Here is a 14,829-nt window from a genome sequence, read left to right as displayed (position 1 = left end):
TCATAATTCACTCATCCCCACTCCTCTGAGGAACTAATTTATTATTCCTGACTATGGTAATCTGATAACTGAACATGTCAGTATTCCCTTAGGGGATTAAAAAAGAACGGCTGTTTGAACCAATACAACTTTTATAAGACCAACAGCCCTAAACAGAAGCAGATGAGCGCCTCCTAAAGGAAGTTCCTCTGTACCTATGCATTGTGTTGCAGTAGAGATTTTTTTTTCCTTCTTTTTTTTTTGGAGCTGGGGACCGAACCCAGGGCCTTGTGGTTGCTAGGCAAGCGCTCTACCACTGAGCTAAATCCCCAACCCCTGCAGTAGAGATTTTAAGCCCACCACAAAGAGGTAGGTATATTAGAAAATCTCTGCTTAAATGTTATAATGGATAATGTGTATGCTTAGCCACACTTTTAGAAAGAGATCTAATAATGTACAGTAAAGAATGTGAATTAGGAGACCACATAACCGTTAATTATCACCCGTTATGATTATTCCATTTTAAGCAGTTCTTAAGTTAAAAATACATTCCTACAGTGAAAAATGAATAGTGGTCCCCTTTGTTTTAAGATGAGAAATAGGAAATATCTTACCAGAGAGGAGGGATCTTTTCTGCCATTCCATTAGGGCACTGAAAACGGACACAATTTGCATTAAAGACACGATTCCAGTTAAAAGCTAAAAGTAAATGACTGCCTTACGCCTCTGTCATGCAATCATGCAGACAATGGGAGGAACAGCAAAACAAATTCCTCTCCATGGAACACATTTTCTTTATTAATATTTGCAGTTCCCACTTTCATAGCACAGGTGTATTTAATTGCCTCTAAATAATACAATTCAAATCTATTCAGTGTTCAAAATAGGAGCCTAGAAAGAAAATTCAGGCTTTGCTTCACTGTAAAGTCCTGTAGCTGAAGATTTAATATATCCAGAGAAATATATTTTTAATTTCTTGTCACTGTGCTCCCTTTAGATTGACATTTGAATGAAAAAGTCCGCTAGCTTCTCAAGCACACAGTCCTGCCAACTCATGTCAGCTTTTACTTGTTTGTGCCAAATTATAGGTTCTACTGAATGTTATACCATGTCCTATGAGGATAACGATATATTCTCTTCACTCATTTGCTCCAAGATCTTTTGATATGACGAAATATGCCACTATTAACAGTGGGTATCCTTTCAAAAGTTTGGTAACAATAGGAACTCTTCTTTAAAATGTAATGGGTGTTACTCTGTCTGATTAGGGGGAAAATGCAGTCTACAAAAATCAGTTATTCCACATAGCCCACCCATTTGCCCGACATTTGGATTTTATCTCTGAGTATTAATATCACAATATTTATCCATATAATATGATATTATTTAATGTTCTCACATATTCCATGATTCATCCTTAAATGAACTTAGGAAGCCTCAAACCATAATTTGTTAATATGAGCTTAAGCCCTATTTACAACAGAGGTCATGTTCCTAACAAAATCCTTCTGAGCAGTTTTCTAGCAAGGTACCTGAATGGTCTTAGCCATAGCAAATAACCTTGAGACTAGCCCCTTAACAGATATAAGCGCCATGTTTCACAGTTCAGCTGAGGGCGAAGAAAGCGTTGCGTCAGCTTAGAGCCTGACTCTAGTTTGCCTGTCCCTGTGGATCACACTAAAGAAGAATACTTTTAATCCATGTTGTTTTAAAATGACTGTGGTAGCGTCTGATGTCAGGCTTTCAGGGTTCTGCTTTGTTTGTCCGACTTAGCATCTTGTCTGACTTTGAAGCAGTCCAGGTGACATGAAAGCCCTGACTAGACAAGGGAAGTTGCACTTCCTCTGTGTCCTCAGCAGTGGTTATTATTTTGGTCTTCTGGGTCCAGCCTTTCTCACCAGAGTAAGATGTGTGATTTTGATTCACAATTCCCTGATGATCAGTTAGACTCAGCTTTTTACATTTGTAAACTTGGCCATTGCATGTGTTTTTGAAAGGTTTATTTTGGGGTCTTTTGACCTATTTGGAGGGTTTTGATAGTCAGCTTGTTTAGATTTTTAATACATTCTCAATATTAGTTCCTTGTCAGATAAATCTTCAATTCCTTGATCGGGAGCTTCTTAGAAATAATACTATTTTTCTATTTTTACTTTCCTTACTTATCCCTTTGGTAGTTCGTCAAAAAGTCAAAAGAATCACTACCTACGCCATTGGAAGTTAGAAAAACAAGGGGTGGGGGTGTTGCTGGCACCAGTTTTTGTGTAAAGTTTATCTCTTTGGAAAAGAGAAAGAATATAATCAGGGCTGATTATGGGCTGTCATAGCACCAGAACTTCATAGTTCTCCAGCTGCATAGCTGTAAGTGTATAGCATACATCTATCCCATTGACTTAAGTTGAATTAAAATAATATTTGACAGACCTAGAGTCCATGGAATCGTATGCAAAATTTCATAGTAAAGAGGTTGGGTGCAAAATTGTGTGATCCTTGAAGGCAACACCAAATGTATGTAAGTGAGGGACAGACAAGAAAACAAAGTGGCATGTAAGAAAGAATGATGAGAAATTTGGACAGAAAAATAAATGACTTGCAGTTTTGATGATGAGAAAAGGGTGAGTTTCATTGTCTTGGGAAAGGTCAAGCTTCTCACATACAACACCAAGAGCATGAATTTGTGTCGCCAGACTCAACTGAAACTTCCTCCCCATCCTCTTTTCTGTTGCTACCAAATTCATATACATTGTTCTGATGAAAGGGAAAACAGTATCTGAAGAAAGTAGAAATTCATAGTTCTGCCAGAAAATGTTCTTCCTAGCTCTAAACTTAAAACGGGGTTAGCCATTCAATCACAGGTTTTAATGTTACAAGCCACGTCTCAGACCTCAAATGGAATGTCTGCTGAATATAACATAGTATGGTACTTTAAGGCATAAAGATTAAGTTAGGCGTATAAAACAAGGCAGTGGCAAAAGAGAGGACAGTAGTACTTGTTACTGCAAATATAATGGTACACAGCAAAAATTGTGGCATAATGCTTCTTTAGTAATAAATTCCAATTTAGTGGGTTCAATGTGACTATTAATACATATTTACAAGTCTTCCCTAAATACCGAGATTGCTTAAAGTATCCTTATGCCTAAGAATCTCTGGGTCAGTTACCATGAACTACAAGACACTGTTATAGTCCGTCCTTGTGTAGCATCCCCATGAACTACGTCTTGTGCCTTAGGTAGTGTGTAGCATGAAGATCTCACTGCTCCCAATCTTAGCTTCCTGATGCCTTTTTTTTTTATTATTATTATTAACTTGAGTATTTCTTATATACATTTCGAGTGTTATTCCCTTTCCCAGTTTCCGGGCAAACATCCCCCTCCCCCCTCCCCTTTCTTACCTGATGCCTCTTATAAAGATCAAAACTCAATGTACTTCCCTCCTTTTCTCATTCCTCAGCCAATGATCACAATCTATTGAAAAATTGAAAATTAAAATGTTCCCATCCATGTGAGTATCATTAGCTTGTTTACCTGGGAGAATTTTCTAGTTTTAGAGAAAAGTCAGTCAGTCAGCCTGTTTGTCTGTCTCTGTCTGTTCTGTCTGTCTCTGCCCCCCCCCCTCCCTCTCTCTCACCTGCTCTCCTGCTCTCTCTGACTTGAGTCTTAAGCCATAAAAGGAAAAGACAGCTTTAGCTTATGGAAATGCCTGCCACAAGGACAAACCTTAAGGATCATAGTGAGTTCTTTACACCTAGAAAATTCCTTCCCCCAAGACACTGTAACCTTCTGAAGATGACCCAAAATAGGCTCACCCTTAGTTACTTCACAAAGTTGCTAAGTCCACCCTCTGCTACCTGTCATTGTCTCCTGGGTTCTCAAGGTCCATCAGTGTTCAGAAGTCACATTCTCTCCTACAGATTTCTCAAGCAGATATAACGTGATAAGTTAGTATGCTTATGAGTTTAACACAGTACAATGCTGTGTCCACATACATGATAGTTACATAAGAAAGACAGAACTGTCTACCAACACCCTTCACTTCCTGTGCGACTTGGTGATCTACATTGGGTACATTCTCTCAAATCCAGAGGGCCTTATTTGTTTAGGTTGAGAGAGGCCCCACTCTCTGTTCCTGCCTCCAATCTCAGCTGTTCCACTGGGTTTTTCTTTTCAGTCTCCCTTCTTGGGAAATAGATTCTTCATTCCCAGAAATCTAAGATTTCTCTAGTATTCAAATGTTCATTTCATGTTGGATTAACCCCAAATCACTGACATTCCCTTTCAGGTCATGGAGGTAAACCACGCCAATTTTCTTTTCCTTAACGAGAGAGAGAGAGAGAGAGAGAGAGAGAGAGAGAGAGAGAGAGAGAGAGAGAGAGATGGTTCACATATAATTGAATATTTGTATCTAAACATTTTAAATATCTGGAGAGCACTTTTAGAATTTAAAAAAATTCTATTAAATTTTAGAGAATTTGATATATAATCTTTACTTTTTATATAATCTTTACTTTCAAAATGTCAGATTTAATAATAAATATATTATTCACTAAATTCTGTACATGTGGGGCTGAAGAGATGGCTCAAGAGTTAAGAGCACTGTCTGCTTTTCCAGAGGTCCTGAGTTAATTCCCAGCAACCACATGGCGGCTCACAACTTTCTGTAACGGTTTCTGATTCCTTCTTCTGGTGTGTCTGAGGACAGCTACAGTGTACTTATTTGCATAAAAAATAAATTAATCTTAGGAAAAGTGGTTTTAAAAAATTCTGTATATGCTAGATGTTCACACAGAATTTCAGGTAATTCTCAAAATTATCACTGTGATAGCATCAGACCTTCTTTTCATGAAGTTAAATCATCAAAGAAGAAAACTTCACTGAGTTTAAAGTCAGAATCCTCACACTCCAAACCTCTGGCACTTTCTATATCATAACAAATTCAACTAGCTTTAAACACTACAATTGATTTTGATTTTGTTGTTTCCTTTATTAAGTTTCACATTTATTAAAATTCAACCCAAAACATTCTTTTAATTCAAAATCATACTCGACTGACAGGATGCCAATGGGATAGTTAATCTTAAATCCACTCCGACTAGATCGTGCTTTATAACAAAGTAGGAAAACAATCATAACCCCTCATACATCTCAGGAACTTATTTTCTACTGTTGTGTATTGATCAGAGCCTGACAACTTGGGATTAACAAAGTCTCTATCTTATCATACATTGCTGTTTTCAGAGGAGCCCATTTCATTTTATAGCACAGTTGGAACATCGCCTGGAAAATTATAAAACATCTCAAAATAGCTAGTAGCTATCTTAACTTTCTAAGGAAACAGAAACTTCTCTTATCTAACTCCAACCTCATGACTCTTCTGTGGTATTTTTCTAGCCGTAGGTGTTAGCATCTGCTGCTGTAAACTTGTCAGTGTTACTTGGTGGGGCTTAGGTGAGGAACAGAACCAAGATCACTTGCAGTAAATACTATACAGCCATGTTCATGGCCATCTCCACAGCTCGTTGGTCCTTTATGGAAGAGCATACATGTTGAAGCTAGTGCTCATCTTCATGGTCATTGTCTTGAGATTGTATGTGTCCTTCTCACCCACATAAACCCGTAAATACAGCACCTGATGTCCTCTGACTGTGTGGAGATATGACACTGCCGGTTGCTTTCTTTGCCACTTCCTGGTGGCTGTTGGAGCTGAAATAGCTCACCCTTTTCTCCTGGAAATGCTCTACCACCCCAATCTCCTCCCCTCCTCCTACCCATCTCACAAGTTGTGCTGCTCCAAGAAAACCAGAAAGAGTGCCAAAGAACAAAGTAGAACAAAGGATTCAGGGGAATCTAACCTGTTAATGCAAACATGTAGTCGCTTTGAGGAGTCTCCAGGATGCAGTTGGAATTTATGTTCCATTTATTACAAATGGCTAAGATGAACTTCAGACTGCAGGGACTGAAGAAAGTCACTCATTTATTCACTACTTGTAAACCAGTGAGCTGCTTCTCTCAGTAAGTACTTACACACACACACACACACACACACACACACACACACACACACACACACACACACCGTACTCCATTCATTTCAGTGTTCTTTTTTTTCCCTCTCAGATTCTTTTTAGCACTTTTATGACTGGCACTCTGGTACTTTCTCCCTTTCTACTCAACAATATTTAATTTAAAATAAACTTATTTTTCATAGATACCGTTTGACCCTAAGTCAAACAATTTGCCCATATCAGCAGAGTAAATTCACCATTTCTTTAGTCTTTCAAGTGAACTTCAAATACAGACTTTTACATTACTGGAAAGGCATTGGTCTAAACATACCAAGCAATCCATCTACTGAAGTTTTTGAATTTTCAAAAGCCACAAGTCTACTGAGACAATTACATTTCCTCTAGGCATTAGCTGGACTTTAAGACACTGTAAGCACAAAAGCATAACAGCTATAAAACTCTGCAATCATAGTGGCCAGCCTCTGGTCAGCTTATTGATGTAAAATACAAAAAAATAAAATGCAGAATGCAGCTGTCCCTTCCATTATATTGCATAGCTTTGATGCTTTAGTAAATTCTCTATTTCATCATTTTACTAATTCATGTGAAGATATGAATTAAAATATAAATTTATATTAAAATATGAATAACCAGTTGGGTTAATGTTTTAATTCTAGTCAAAACCAATACAAGAATGTTATGAACTCCTGTTTTCAGGAAAATTATGAGAAGAGATAGCAGAAAATAAAGGTTTTCTAGAGAAAAGGGAAAAAGAAAAAACAAGCATATCCATTAGAACTATAGACTAGTAAGAGACCAAATGTAGTATCTTAAGTAATTTGAAATTCTTGATTTGAAACAGGGAGTACCAGAAATTGGATTAATTAGAAGAGTTTGATAGTTCAAAGATTAAGTATGAAGTGGGGCCATGATTTTTTTTCTAAGAACCTTTTTAAGATTCACATTTATGTAGCTTAAATTTACCACCATAACTAAAGGTAATATTGACTAATTGAAATGATAAGCACAAATATTTCATAAATTACTCCATGGAAGCATGGAATATCAAGTTGATTCTTGATAAAAATGATCACCAATTAGATGCCAGTAAATATTTATGAAATAGTAAGTGTGGCATGGAGATAGGCTTCTCAGTCTCTAAAGTCTGAGCCAGTTCTGAAAGCAAAGCAACCCTGCACTGAAGGATGTCTGTTCCCAGTGCCGGTGCTGAGCGCCATGAGCATGTGTTTGAGCAGACCTGTCATTGCCACAGAAAGGGTGAAGTCTTGCCACACCATTTTGACTACTGTATTAAAGCATTATCTCCGATGATATTGCCTGGGTGGTCAATCACTGAGACTACAGAGATGCAAATCCCTTCCACTATACAAGCTTAATATTCTAATGAGGCTTGCATTATCTGTGGCTTCAGATGGCTACTTTTATTCTCCTCAATGTTTGATTTTTTTAATCCTATCTCCGTGAATTGCTTGAAAACTATCAAAATGTCTTGACTTGTAGTTTTTTAATCAGCAATCTTTATTTTAGAATGTTGCCTGACATTCTCATATATCCCTAAGTCAGAATGTGTTAGAAACATTATGAGTTATGTCACACGTATAACATCGTCTATATTTCTTCCAGGTAACTTGACAGGGGAAAAGGCAAATGTAGTCTTTAGTATTTTCAAGCTATGAAATTTAATATAGCCCATTGGAAATTATGATTAAATCTTTAGAACTTCCCTTTGTACTGTCCACTATTCCAAACATTTTTTTATTATTATTAACTTGAGTATTTCTTATATACATTTCGAGTGTTATTCCCTTTCCCAGTTTCCGGGCAAACATCCCCCTCCCCCCTCCCCTTTCTTATCGGTGTTCCCCTCCCCACCCTCCCCCCATTGTCCCCCTCCCCCCAACAGTCTAGTTCACTGGGGGTTCAGTCTTAGCAGGACCCAGGGCTTCCCCTTCCACTGGTGCTCTTACTAGGATATTCATTGCTACCTATGAGGTCAGAGTCCAGGGTCAGTCCATGTATAGTCTTTAGGTAGTGGCTTAGTCCCTGGAAGCTCTGGTTGCTTGGCATTGTTGTACTTTTGGGGTCTCGAGCCCCTTCAAGCTCTTCCAGTTCTTTCCCTGATTCCTTCAACGGGGGTCCTATTCTCAGTTCAGTTATTCCAAACATTTTTATAGTACACATTCACATGTCACGCATCACACAGATAATTAAACCTTCCTTACATGTTCCATAGTACAGATAAAAATATGGAGGTTCCCAGAGTTGCATAACAGGATCAAAGCATTGGGCAATTAAAAAGGCAGAGCTCAGAGTATATCTATGATCTATATTATATTTACTATGGTCCTATTTTTATAATCATTAACAATTTTTTCTATTGATTTTGGCGCGGGGGGCCGGGCCCAAAAAACCTGATAGAAATACTCTCTGATATACCTTACAAAGTTAAACTGTTCTTAGAAAAATAAAATTGCCTAGAGAGTTTTCATTGTGGCCACAAAAGAATTTGGGGCTATATGGTGAGAGAATCAAAGCTAGATCACAAAACCCTGTCTGACCCCAACTCTAATAAGTGTCATGTTATGGAAGCCACATTCATATTCTCTGGGGTCTGTTCTGAAAGTCTAAGATAATTCTATCTCTCTTAGTCATTCTTCAGTTTGATACAGAAGGTCAAACCAGTTGAGATGATATAAAAGGGTCTCAAGTAGGGGAGGGATTTCAAAAATAAAAACTACTGTACTAACATTGTAGGTTTTTCATTAAAAAGCCATATTATTAATCACAAATACTCATTCAGTTGTCCTTGGTCAAGTATGCAAATCATTTAGGAAAAAACATTGACAGAGAACACTGAGCTGTGTGGAGTCAGTTCATGACCTAGATAAACTATAAACACTAACAGTACAAATTGTCCTGAAATGTCTGGACAATTTTGAAGTTTAATCAAATTTTGACTGAAATGCTAAGAGGAAGTAGGATGCCGTTTGCTTTTAAAAGGGGTTCAAAGGAGCTAAGTTTTCATAGTACTTAAGAAGGGCTTTCTCTGCCCTCTAATTATTCTTTTATAATTCAATAAGCATTTGTTGAAGTCTTCATAGAAGCAAAAGAGAGAGACTTATCAATCCAGATAGCTTCTCCCATGATGAAGGCAATGGGCAGGAGTAAGCTTGCATTAATAACTTATATAACAAAATAAAAGGTTCACGAATGTTCTTAACCAGACATATGTTCAAAGTGTCCATCTAGAGTTGGTGAAGAAAACAAAGCAGAGTCTATATTCCTAGTGGAGATCTGTAAGAACCACTAAGAATAAATGAGATTCATACAAGGCCTTAAGGTCATATGCTGTCAGTCACAAGGCTTAGACAGACAAACTCCACACAAGAGAATAAATTTTTAAACGGAAGAGAATAAACCCCAAGGGAAAAGCCACCATGTACAGGACTGAGGAGATAGGGAAGCTCTCTTAAAAACAAGACCAGGAAACAAGTCGAGGATCGTGGGAGTCGTACAAAATAAAGATGAAAGGTTTATCTCCAAGAGCCCACAAAGCCAAAAGACAGACTGACAGTCCAGCCAGGGAAATGGACACGCGGAATTGCCACAGAGAGAAACATACTGAGAGAAACAGAAAACAACAGTTTGAGAAGAAAATTAATGTTCGGTCTCGAGCCATGGGGATCCACTGGATAATCAAAGGGAAACTTCCTGTGGCTAGCCAGACAAGCAAGGCGCTTTGCTCACAGTGCTATCTACCTGTCACTTTGGGCAGTAATGAAATTAATGAGCCTGATGCTTCCTTTTCACAACTGGAAAGGCCCAGACATCTAGTTCTGCACTCAGGCACAGCAGCCACACAAGGCTCCTGTCAGTACAATCAACTCTCCAACCTGCAGGGATTTCTAAAAAATACACGATCTTGTTTCTAGAAGAATCACAATGCACTGGGGGCAGGGAGGTTCTTCCAAACAGCATGTGATACAACTAAGGAGAATTTTGTTTGTTTGTTATAGATAGCCATGACCTTGAACTATAAAAGGACAGGGAACATATCCCCCTTTTCACAGATGTGCCCTTGTCAAAACTCAATTGACTTTTAATAACATTAAATTGCTGAGAAAAGAAACAAATATTGATAATAAAATATTGAATTACCCACAAATTACCAGCAGGAGCCATGTTCCATTTTTAGATTAGATTATTTTCCTTGAGCATCTTTGCCAAGGCAGAAAACAGATTAAAGAAATTTCTAACCAGTTCACAGCATCGAAATAAAACCAACATGAGAAGGGTCAAAATCCAAAAGCTCCTTATTGCGACTTTTTTCTTGTATAGAAATCGAGAAGACACTAGCTTTCATAAGGGGGAAAACTAGTTAACTTGTTTTTAACTCTGAACTTAGAAATCGGAACTTGAGAGAGATGTGCTGAGGGTACCGCAGATGAACGGGTTTCCCTCTAGTCACGAAAATGTGCTGTCTGCAGAATGACTGGAACCTGCTACAAACTTCCAGCCGCTTTGGGACGGTCAGCTGTGCAATGGTCTTCATGTCCACCAGCTTTCCTGGCATCCTTCCCATTTACCAAGATTCTCCTCCCAGAAGCCTACTGCTAGCAAGCTGGTGGGCAGACCAGGCACCTTATCTAAATCCTCTGGAAGTTTTTATCCTCCCAAAACCCAAACATCATTTTCCATATCAAATCCAAACCTTCCAGTACTGTGAAGATATGGCCTTATCATTCAAAGCAGACTACTATTATTATAGATACTGTATAGAATTATTTGACTAATCCACGTGCAGATAAAATGGCCATCAGTCAAATAACTTACTATCAAGGCTAATCGTAGCATTCGGTGAGAAACATCAGTGCCTGAAGTTATTCCACTGTGTTTATAAATTTGATCAACAGCACAGTAAATACTGAAATCAGATTAAGGGGTGGAGTCCCTGTTAAAACTTTACTAAAGATCAGCTATCGGCTTTGTGCATATCAAAGCAATATATGTTTCCTGAAGTTCTGTGTTGGTTCTTAAGAGTTGGTGTACAGAGGCAGAGGCCCCATTTTATTAAAGTTTTCTTTTAAAGGAGTGCTCATTCACTAAATAGACTCAGGTTGCAATGAGTACATATAATCAGAATGTAGCAAGAAATGCCATGGCCACTTCCAAGTTCTGCCTTGTTCATGTATGTGTTAGAGCTACCCGAATAGAAAGAAGCTCATTACATTCTTTCAGACTTGGTGAACATTCTGCCGTCATGCCGAGGATTGATGTGCTAACCGCCACTGTAATGCATGAGCTTATCCATCTCTCCTACACTGACAGGAACCAAAGAGTGTTTACCCTGAAAGGGCCCAGGGATGGTGGACATGAATGCCTTAAGTAACTCCTGGAGGGAGCACACTAGCCAGGCAGATCTTGCTAGTTTGCTTGTTGTTAGGAACAGAAATGGAAAAGCACACAAAATGGATCCCTAAGAAAATTACTCTGAGTGCCATTTGGTGAAGGGTTTGGGAATATACAAGGAGGATGGTCTCAAGTCCTAGGGTTGAAAAAAATCTCTAATGAAGACTCTGATGTCTTTATCCTGTTGAGTGCTTTGTCTAACAGGGTCATCACTGGGGAATCAGTTAGATTAAAAGTTTAGAACGCAAAGGAAATAAGTAGGGAAAGGAGGCAGGGAGAAGACCATACGTCCTAAAAATAGTATTTTCATGGTAGCAAGCGAGGCTTTGGAACACACTTTAAAACTCACCTCCCCCATGCAGCTCTGCTTGAATTTCGGGCCTGTTTATCCTGTTCTTCCCCAGCTGTTACCAGTACAGCCTTAGCCCCACCAACGTGTTGACTTTGTCTCTTCCTAACCTTCTTATTGGAAGTGACTATTTCTAACTTCCCAGAGGCAAGGACCATGCTTCTTTCTGTCCTCTGTCCTCAGCATCCACATCCTTCCACAACTTGACCACTCAGTAGATTATCAAGGAAAAAGAAATGAAAGGCTAAATGACCAATTGGATAAAAGGCTAATGATAAATTAAATAAGCAAAAAGTTAAATGACCATGGGCTTGATAAATCAGTCAATCTTCATGAAATTTGCCCTGAGGCACTGGGTAAGGGGTGAATTGGGAACCAAATCGTATCCTAAATTCGGGAATTGGTTAATTAATTAACATATGCCAGCCTTTATCAGGTGATTATCCTGGTAGGTTTTTAAAAATTATTCATAAACAATTTAAAAAGCAAAGCTTTGAAATAGATTCTTTTTTCTACTAGTTAATGGCAAAATAACCATTTTTATATTGTATTCTTCATCTGGGAGAACCATAATGATAAATAAATGATGGATAATTTGTGGTAAACTAGACATTGAAAAAACCTTCAGTGGTGTATGAATGCACAAGTGTGGAATTTATTCACAAACTTCATTCCAGAGTGAAGGAGTGGCGCTTTCATTGGACAAATAGAGATGGATCAAATACAGAAAATACTTGAAGTCACTGCTAAGTTTTGACAGTGTCCATAGCAACAGAATTGCCCGTGCTGTATTGAGGTTCCTGGCTGGTCCAAGACTCACACAAATGTCCGAGTTTTTATGCCCCAGGAAGGGAATAACAGCGGCCCATCTTAGCACAAAAAGGGACCTGAATTTAAGGCGATCTTTTGAGATGATGAATGATAATGCAATCAGCACAAAGTGCAGAGTTGCCTGGGCATGCAAACGCAAGCCTGGAACAGGGAAAACAGTGAGCGAGGGCCCTGACCTAAACCAAGATGATAGGGAGTAAATCCACAAAATAACGAGCAGGAAACATGAACTGGGGAAGGAGGGAAGAGAAACTATGGAGTTGGAGCTGAGAAGCTAGGATTGGGAGCCCCAAGAGAAGCCAGGGCTGGAGAACATTACAGAACGTTCTCACTCCTAGAACAGAGCATGGCTCTGTGGGTTTCTCCAAGCCAGACACTGATCTCTGAGTCACTAAAAGTCATGTCTTTGTAGGTGCAGACTTGCAGAGCTGCCTACAGAAGCATCCCTAGACCACAGGGTGCTCTGAATGAGTTACTGATACTGTGAACCAGACTGTAATGTATTCTGATGGGCAGGCTTCAGATTCGGAGCCCAAATGCCCAGACGAGTTACTAGGGAATGCTGGAGATTTTCCTCTGAAAAATGTACACGGTGCAATAGCTTTGTCATTGTGGAGCTGTTAGCTCATAATTCACAATCCTATATAGATGAAAAAAATTTGAAGTGAGCATGTTGAAAAAAGAAGACATTCTTGAGAGTCCCTTAAGTAAATAACTTTCCTTAAAATCTATTTTATGCCAAAACTCCCTTGGAGGAAACAAAGGATGCTTTCCAATATCATTGTGTTCTGTTTTGTTTTTCATTCTGGAAAGAACAGTTACCAGTTGGTTTCAATAGATATGCCCATGCAGCCTAATGTATACACAAGTGCCTACTTATATATAATAATATACACAATATATAATAGTGCCACATGGATTTCATCTTAAAATGCACTTTGTTATGTTCATTTAGCAAAATGAGAACCTAGTTTCCTGTAATAGAGCAAATGACACCTACCTTATAGCACTGGAAAATTAAAATATTAAGGTGCACCATGAGAGAGTCTCTGCTTAATTCGTATCCCAGTCTTGAGAAAAAGACACTGCTCTTGCAGGTACCCACTACTGTGTTTGATTAAATAATTATATATTTCAGTATTCATTGTATATGTGCCTCCATAGAAGAGTCACCTTTCTTACTGAGGAGAGCAATTCTACTTTCTTTTCCAATAAAAGACCTATTAATGCAATTTTACTTTAAAATGGTAAGTAATCTTTTCATTGTGTGGATGTCAGTATTAATGCTCAGATCACAAATACTCTACAGCAAAAAAAAACCCAAGTTTTGAATCAGTAGGAAGTATGTTTCAGTCACAGAAAAAGGATGTATTAAAATGTTTTCTAAGTATATGCATATTTAAAATAATAATTACTATTTTAAATGACAACAAATCATTTTATACCAGTTTACTGTAAACCACCCAATATACTATATCACATAGTCAGTAATCCCACTGGGATTTAAAAAATGTATCTAGCAATTTTACATAAACTCCTGTCAATGCTAATACTTGCAGTAAACTTAAAGAGTAAATATTAATTGACTAAAAAGAGAAAAGAGGAGCATTCCCAAAAATAGCACACAGAAAGAACATAATGATAGGAACAGCAGAGAGATGCCAACCTCTGTGGCCTGCTCTCAGCTTCCACGAAGCAGGATGTGTAAATCATAAAGGACTTTTGTCTGCCTACCACCAGTCTAACTTAAACTATCATATAAAAAAAAAAGTTTCCTTTGGCTTAATCCTTATGTATCTATTTGCCTTTGGTTCAAGAAATACAGGAAAAATAGCTCATTAACTAGAAAATTAAAAATAATATTTTCAGGGTTTTCACCCTTGTTTATTACTTTTTGCTGGAAGCCTTTAAGTTGAATGTTAAAATTCTGATTTGAAATCTCACGTGTCGGTGGTTGATAGTGAGAAGCGGCATCTGAATACTGTGCCAGCAAGCGATGTTTTGATGGACACGGATTCATACCAAGGACATTGCTCCTGGCCACATTTTAGACAGTTGTTTGTTTGCTTTATTGGATTTTTCTTCCATTTAAAATGCCCTACCTAAAAAAGCCTCAAACCCAGACGTGACTTTTTCCTTCGTATGCTTCTTTTAGTTACACACTTTTTTAGCCGAACAACCTAGAGACATTGAAATTCCTCGCGATGCTCAGTCTGTTAGGTTTTGCTTTGTAAAACCA

At 38.2% G+C, this 14,829-nt stretch overlaps 1 protein-coding gene and 1 long non-coding RNA gene across 10 annotated transcripts in view; one reads left to right on the top strand and one right to left on the bottom strand.

The window, feature by feature from the left end:
• Positions 1-14,829, top strand: part of Syt1 (synaptotagmin 1) — a 544,812-nt gene that overhangs the window by 378,497 nt on the left and 151,486 nt on the right. The gene's annotated exons all lie outside the window — the stretch shown is intronic.
• The window catches only part of LOC102547595 (uncharacterized), a 50,241-nt gene that overhangs the window by 21,928 nt on the left and 13,484 nt on the right, over positions 1-14,829 (bottom strand). Inside the window, exons 2-3 of one of the 2 annotated variants that reach the window (XR_593423.4) lie at positions 3,371-3,443; positions 594-631 (exon numbers count right to left, since the gene is read on the bottom strand). The exons of the other annotated variant lie outside the window; for it this stretch is intronic. This is a non-coding gene — a long non-coding RNA (uncharacterized LOC102547595). The remainder of the gene's footprint in view (positions 1-593; positions 632-3,370; positions 3,444-14,829) is intronic. 2 annotated transcript variants of the gene reach the window in all.

This window comes from Rattus norvegicus, chromosome 7, assembly GCF_036323735.1.
Source record: "Rattus norvegicus strain BN/NHsdMcwi chromosome 7, GRCr8, whole genome shotgun sequence".
NCBI classification, from domain to species: Eukaryota; Metazoa; Chordata; class Mammalia; order Rodentia; family Muridae; genus Rattus; species Rattus norvegicus.
The sequence above is the reverse complement of the archived record's forward strand: the minus strand, read 5'-3'. Positions and strand labels throughout refer to the sequence as shown.